Source organism: Montipora foliosa, chromosome 10 (assembly GCF_036669935.1).
Source record: "Montipora foliosa isolate CH-2021 chromosome 10, ASM3666993v2, whole genome shotgun sequence".
Taxonomy (NCBI): domain Eukaryota; kingdom Metazoa; phylum Cnidaria; class Anthozoa; order Scleractinia; family Acroporidae; genus Montipora; species Montipora foliosa.
Window position 1 is genome coordinate 12,207,387 of NC_090878.1, and position 7,500 is coordinate 12,214,886.

Below are 7,500 nucleotides of genomic sequence, written 5' to 3' on the forward strand. Positions count from 1 at the left end.
CATAATAAAGCAGGGACCTGTGTGGAAATCTTGCCTTTTGGTCTCTAGGCAAACATATCTAAGCTTCTACAGCCGTACTCAATAACAATTAGAAACCATTTCAAAATGAATCCTTGTGCAATGCGACTAAAACAAATGCTACTTTATTTGACCGTATAATTATACTTGACGTTCTTAAATACCACAAAGAGTAAAGCCTGGTTTTCACCAGCGACGCAAGTGAAATGAGCGCTCATTTCGCTGTGAAAGCAGGGTTGACGCAAGCACAAACACCAGGATAACAATTTTTTTTTCCTTTCCCTCATGTAGCAGCTCTCGTAACGTATACTGTGATTGGCTCGATATCCTAAGCCAAAAACAAAAGACTAAACAATTGAAACAATGACTTAGACCCAAGCAATAGAAGCTGCTTACAACACCAAGGAATAGGATATATAAGCCGGATCTTGAACTTGTATGATAGACTATCGTTGTGTAACACTCTGTGTATAGCTCTAGTTCACGGTTTTACCTCCTCTCTAAAGTGATTAAAGCCTGGTTTTCACTAGCGACGCAAACACAAGCGCAAACACAAACGCAAGCATAAGAAGCTTATGCTAGTGAAAACGAACATCGACATAAGCATCAAAATCAACCACGGCATCCGCCACTTTTTTCAAGTCATGTAGCAGCTCTTGTAATGTATAATGTGATTGGCTCGATATCCTAACCTAAAAACAAAAGAGTAAACAACAGCCCTTTTCACCGTTAGATCTTCTCATTTGCATTACAATGTAATCTAACGTGGATGCGAGGCCATTTCGGGTTAAAACTACAAAATAGCCCGAAATTGCCTCACATACATGCTAGATTACATTGTAATGCAAATCAGAAAAACGTACTAACCGTGAAAAGGGCTATTGAAACAATGACTTAGACTTAAACAATAGAAGCTGTTTACAATACCAAACATTAGCAGGTTACGAGAACTACTGCTTTGTTTTCAGCTTGGGTATCGAGCCAATCAAATTATACGTTACGAGAGCTGCTACACTACTGCCTTTTCCTTGTGCTTGCGCTTATAATTCCGTTCACTCGCGTCGTGTGAAAACGAAACACAGCATAAGCCCAAGGAATTTGAACCGTCTGGCCAATTAAACCACTCGTTCCAGATTCCCCGTGTAAGGCAGTTGAGCAAAATGGCGGGTGTTGTGGTTCATTTTGATGCTTATGATGCTTATGTCGACGTTTGTTTTCACTAGCATAAGCTACTTTTATCATATGGCCCGTACAGCCCCGCGCGCACTTTTGTTCCAAAGCTATTGGGAAAATGCCCGTATGAGGGCCGTACGCATTAGCGCGAGCAGGGCCGGAAAAAGCCGTACGGCCCTAATAGGAAGCCGCACTGCTCCGTGCGATGCAATTTTAGGGGATTTCGTCGCTTTTAACATCCAAGTAATTTACAGCCAGAAAAGCAAATGCAAACAACATATTAGATAAATTTTCTGTGCATATTTTTGTTTTTTATTTTGTCCTAACTTTATCTTTGAGTGCTTATAAATAGCGCAAAGAACCCATATGATAAAATGCTTATTGACTGAGTTTAGGTCGGGCCGGACAGGAAAAGGTTTGGCCCTCGGTCATGGCGCACGGACCTCGCTGCGCTCGGTCCATACGCCATGACCTCGGGCCAAATATTTTCCAGTCCGGCCCTCCCACTCAGTCAATAAGTACATAATCCTTGCCCTTGTGCTTTCGTCGCTAGTGAAAACCAGGCTCTAACCGTCTTAATTCCCGAGAGATACTGTACCGTTAATTAAACCACCGTTAAACACTGTGACAAAGTCACGGTTTTATGAAACCAGCGTTACATATTACATGCATTTATTCGATACTCTGCCGGATACATGTATTTCTACAGCAATTCGCTTTTGTGATTTAATCGTTTGTTTGTCAAAATGACTCTCTCAAATTGACCTTATAAAGATACGGGTACATACGTTTAATTCATGAGTAAAAACAAAAGCTTCTAACTCTGGAAGTAGCGACGAGATTGGAGTCCGAAATCCTTTTCTTTGAGAAATTAAAAATAAACTGCTTCCAAATAAAAAATGTTATTGCGATTTTTATTACGGGAAAATGGAGAAGGAAGAACAAGTCAACAGTGTTAACTATAATCAGATTTATTACGCAAAGTAAGAGCTTCAGGAAGTTCTTTTTCAAATTAAATTATAGGAAAGATATCTGTTTACAAACATTGCTTTTGTTATTCAAATTTGCGAACAACAGGAACAAAAGACCTCTTGTTTCGACAGCCAATGGGGCTCTGGTTGGCACATTAATGACAATAGGTGACGTCAACGATATCTTTTCTACGTGTATATGTTTGGTCACACCATTAGTAGCCAAAGTCAATAAGTGTTAATGCTCTTAGTGTAAGATTGCAATGATGTGTTATTTGTTGTTGCTGTATATGAATATGTATACAAGTTGCACGGATAAGATCATATTGTAACATTTTTGGCACATTTCTAAATTGTGAAACACTCCACTGTTATTGTAATCATTGCCAGTTAAGTGTGATCAATAAGTTGATGCAAGATAAAACACTATGAACTCTTGGCCATAATCAACCATTATTTTTTTCTAAAACTGTCTCATTAAATTATTTGTTTACATATTTTATTCTTCACATAACATGACTTGTAATTACATGTAGCTGCACAGTTGGCTATACAGACACAAGCTAAAAACCACGCTGCTTTAAGTACGAATCCGTTGCCATAGACCCCTTCAAATAGTCATTTTTCGAATTCCCTTAACTCTACAGAAATCATTTTCAGCCAAATATGTTCTATCTAACATACCTTTGTATGATTCAACAATTTTTTAACGCAACAGTATGAGAACATTCTAACACAAAATCTGTAGCATGGATTTTGAAAGAAATTATTTCACAAAACATTATAACTCTGTGATCCACTGAATCTGCAAACGCTTTGCAAAAGTCGAGAAAGATCGCTCCTTTGACCTTCCCACTATCATCAATATTTAACTTTCAAATTTCACTTAAAATTAATATAATTTAGGAGAGATTCAGTGAATAAGCCTACTGCATCTTACACCCTCACTAATGTTATCTTTTGTCTGGATACTGAGTCAATCCAAAAAGACAGGGCAGAATAGTTCTACAATATTAACAACAAACAAAATATAAACTAGACCCAGCAAGCTAAAGTTTAGCTTCATAGGTCTAGTTTATATTTTGTTTGTTGTAAACTGTCTATTATTACCTTGCAATCTTACTTGTTATAGCAGCTCAAACAGGAGTAATGAATCCCACTGCAAATGAATAAAGGGATATGAAGCATTAAAATGCTTATTTCATATATTTTGCTTATTTCAAAAACCTTTAAAAATGATGAAGAATGTTGTTTTCTATTTTGGAATATCTTCTCTCATTTCTGATATATTCACGTTTTTGTTCAAAATTGATGATGCCAAACTGTACACAGTCATGCCTGTAATACATGTAAATCCCAAAAGTGAGAATATCTCCCAAGATATTGGATGTGTGTTGTTCAAACCTGGCACCAGTAATGTACATCAGATAAGGGACAAAGTGCTAGTCCCTATCTACCATAAACCAAATATCTTGGATTTTGAACAGATAAGTGCAGGTAGATGGTAAGACTTGAAAAAGTATACATGTAAGCTGCCCATAATGCTCACCAGAGTGAACATGTCTTATTACGGCAATAAACAACAAAATTAAAGACCCAGCAGCAAAAATGGTTGCTATGGCAACAGCATAGAGGGTAAAATCATTTTCTGCCTTACTTGGCATAGATCACCACTGCCAAGTTTTAACAACACCCATCCAAATATTTTCGGAGAAATATTCTTGATTTTTTTATTTATTGCAGTCGTGTATGAAAGAAGATCTTCCAAAATAGAAAACGTCATCTTCATCATTTTTTACTTTTTTGTACTTCAAAGGTACTTTAACAGGGGTTTCAATAACTTTTGAAGTAAATGCCTGGGCTAATCAGTATATAAAGCAGTGGTCACTCTTGCCTTTTACAAGGATTTGAGTGAAAATCAAGGCAGAGTAGCTGGCGATGAGAGGCAAATTTCTGACAACATACCCAATGTAGACAGTGATATACCACTGGTGACCGGCTTCTAATGAAACCTGTGCATTAACTGGTAAATAATAAGCAACCATTCACTGAAGTAGAGGTGGCTACTGGTGGATATTTACTGAGCCGTGAAGCGGTGAGGTAAATATCCAACGCTAGCCACCGACAAACCCCTTTATGTCATTGTCTGTCCTTATGAAGTGATCAATAAGTTGATGCAAGATCAAAGACTATGAACTCTTGGCCAATCCCATAATAAACGATTTTACTAAAACTGTTCTGGATGTCTTATTAAATTATTTATTTACATATTTTATTCTTCACATACAGTAACATGACTAGTAATTACATGTAGCTGCACAGTTGGCTACAGACACATGCTAAAACCCATCCTGCTTTAACATGAAAACCAGAAGTAAGATTCAGGAAACAATGTAGTAGACCCAGAAAAACAGATTGGCAAAAGATGCAGAATGAGAAAGAGCATTGGTTGTGCCTGGGGTTTCTTTTACGATGTGGTGACGTGTAAGAAAAAATAAATAAATAAATAATTCATTTATTGCTGTGGGCTCCTAACTTTTTAATTTGGGAGCCCAAAGGGCTCCCGAAATTTTTTTCTTAGGCAGTACCCTTGCGGTTTTTAAGGTAGCAAGTTACCCACTTCTAAGTCACATCTGCAAACGCTTTGCAAACGTCGATAAAGATTACTACTTTGACCTTCCCACTCTCATCAATATTTAACTTTCAAATTTCGCTTAAATATAATTTAGGAGAGATTCAGTGAATAAGCCTACTGCATCTTACACCCCCACTTACATGTATTCTTATGAAGTAAGTTTCCCATTAATTTTGTATCTTATGTTTTGTCTGAGTGGATACTCAGTCAATCCAAAAAAATACAATACAATATAATACATACTTAATTGACCGCTCCCCATAGGGGCTTTTCAGGGCCAATGAAACTCAACCAAACGACAGAACAGAACAACAACAACTGTTAAGAATCCCAACTGGCCGGAAGCAAACCAGTTGGCCATTTACAAGTGCAGCTGGGAAGTTGAACCAGGGACTACCAGGATCAAATTCAACGAGTGGTCTGAGCGGGTCTTGAACCCGGGATCTCCGGATCTCAAGGCAAGCGCCCTATCCACTGGGCCACACTGCCTCCACCAAAAAAGGCAGAATAGTTCTACAGTAACAAACAACAAACAAAATATAAACTAGACCCAGCAAGCTAAAGTTTAGCTTCATGGGTCTAGTTTACATTTTGTTTTGTTGTAAACTGTCTATTATTACCTTGCAATCTTACTCGTTACATTTGTATAACAGCTCAAACAGGAGTAATGAATCCCACTGCAAATGAATAAAGGAATATTAAGCATTAAAATGCTTATTTCATATATTTTGCTTATTTAAAAAACCCTTAAAAATGATGAGGAATGTTGTTTTCTATTTTGGAATATCTTCTCTCGTTTCTGATCTATTCACGTTTTTGTTCAAAATTGATGACGCCACAAACTGTACACAGTCATGCCTGTAATACATGTAAATCCCAAACGTGAGAATATCTCCCAAGATATTGGATGGGTGTTGTTCAAACCTGGCACCAGTAATTGTACATCAGATAAGGGACAAAGTGCCAGTCCCTATCTACCATAAACCAAATATCTTGGATTTTGAACAGATAAGTGCAGGCAGACTTGAAAAGTATACATGTAAGCGGCCCATAATGCTTACCAAAGTGGACATGTCTTTTTACCGCAATAAACAACAAAATCAATCCTGCATTAAATAGACCCAGCAGAAAAAATGGTTGCTATGGCAACAGCATAGAGGGTATCATTTTCTGCCTTACTTGACATAGATTACTGCTGCCAAGTTTGAACAGCACCCATCCAAATAATTTCGGAGAAATATTCTTGATTTTTTTTAAATTATTGCAGTCGTGTATGAAAGAAGATCTTCCAAAATAGAAAACGTCATTCTTCATCATTTTGAAAGGTTTTTATTAAAGGAAGCAAAAGATTTTTTTTTTTGGCTTCAAAGGCACTTAAAGAGGGGTTTCAATAACTTTTGAAGTACACGTAGATGCCTGGGCTAATCAGTATCAGCAGTGTTTACTCTCGTCTTTTACAAGGATTTGAGTGAAAATCAAGGTAGAGTACATGTAGCTGGTGATGAGAGGCAAATTTTTGACAACATACCCAATGTACACAGTGATATACCACTGGTGACCGTCTTCTAATGAAACCTGTGCATTAACTGGTAAATAATAAACAACTATTCACTGAAGTGGAGGTGGCTATTGGTGGATATTTACAAAGCCATGAAGTGGCGAGGTAAATATCCACCACTAGCCACCTTCACTTTCGTGAATAGTTGTTTTTATTTAGTATATACTAAAACAGTGAGATAATGCAGCACAAAAATATGATTTTAACTCATTTTCGGGAGCAAATTTCACGAACGGTTGGAGGTGAATAGCAAAGAATACCCAGAGTTTGAGTGGCCAATCGGCACGCGTGTTCAACGCCATCCACTGTTTTAGTATGTACTAATTAACAATTAGACCCATAGCCTGCAAGGGCTACGGGTCAATAGCCCATGAGGCGAAGCCGAATGGGCTATTGACCCTTAAGGGCGAAGGGCCTGAATTGTTTTAGTATCACCCAACTAGTCGGACAGAAAAGGCAATAATAAAGTTAGCAAATGCATGTTTTGCTCTCTAGGCAAACATATCTGAGCTTCTACAGCCGTAGGCTCAATAACAATTAGGAACCATTTCAAAATGAATCCTCGTGCAATGCGACTCAAACAAATGCTACTTTATTTGACCGTATATACTTGACGTTCTTAAATACCACAAAGAGTAAAGCCTGGTTTTCACCAGCGACGCAAGTGAAATGAGCACTCATTTCGCTGTGAAAACAGGGTTGACGCAAGCACAAACACAAGGATAACAATTTTTTTTCCTTTTCCCCATGTAGCAGTTCTCGTAACGTATACTGTGACTGGCTCGATATCCTAAGCCAAAAACAAAAGACTAAACAATTGAAACAATGACTTAGACCCAAGCAATAGAAGTTGCTTACAACACCAAGGAATAGGATATATAAGCCGGATCTTGAACTTGTATGATAGATTATCGTTGTGTAACACTCTAGTTCTAGTTCTAGTTCACGGTTTTACCTCCTCTCTAAAGTGATTAAAGCCTGGTTTTCACTAGCGAAGCAAACACAAGCGCAAACACAAACACAAGCATAAGAAGCTTATGCTAGTGAAAACGAACATCGACATAAGCATCAAAATCAACCACGGCATCCGCCACTTTTTTCAAGTCATGTAGCAGCTCTTAATTGTAAGGTATAATGTGATTGGC

At 37.8% G+C, this 7,500-nt stretch overlaps 1 protein-coding gene across 1 annotated transcript in view; it reads right to left on the bottom strand.

The window, feature by feature from the left end:
- Positions 1–7,500, bottom strand: part of LOC137972478 (tetratricopeptide repeat protein 28-like) — a 71,944-nt gene that overhangs the window by 54,493 nt on the left and 9,951 nt on the right. Inside the window, exons 4-5 of the mRNA XM_068819234.1 lie at positions 5,418–5,474; positions 3,273–3,321 (exon numbers count right to left, since the gene is read on the bottom strand). The gene's annotated coding sequence lies outside the window, so the exon portion shown is untranslated. The remainder of the gene's footprint in view (positions 1–3,272; positions 3,322–5,417; positions 5,475–7,500) is intronic.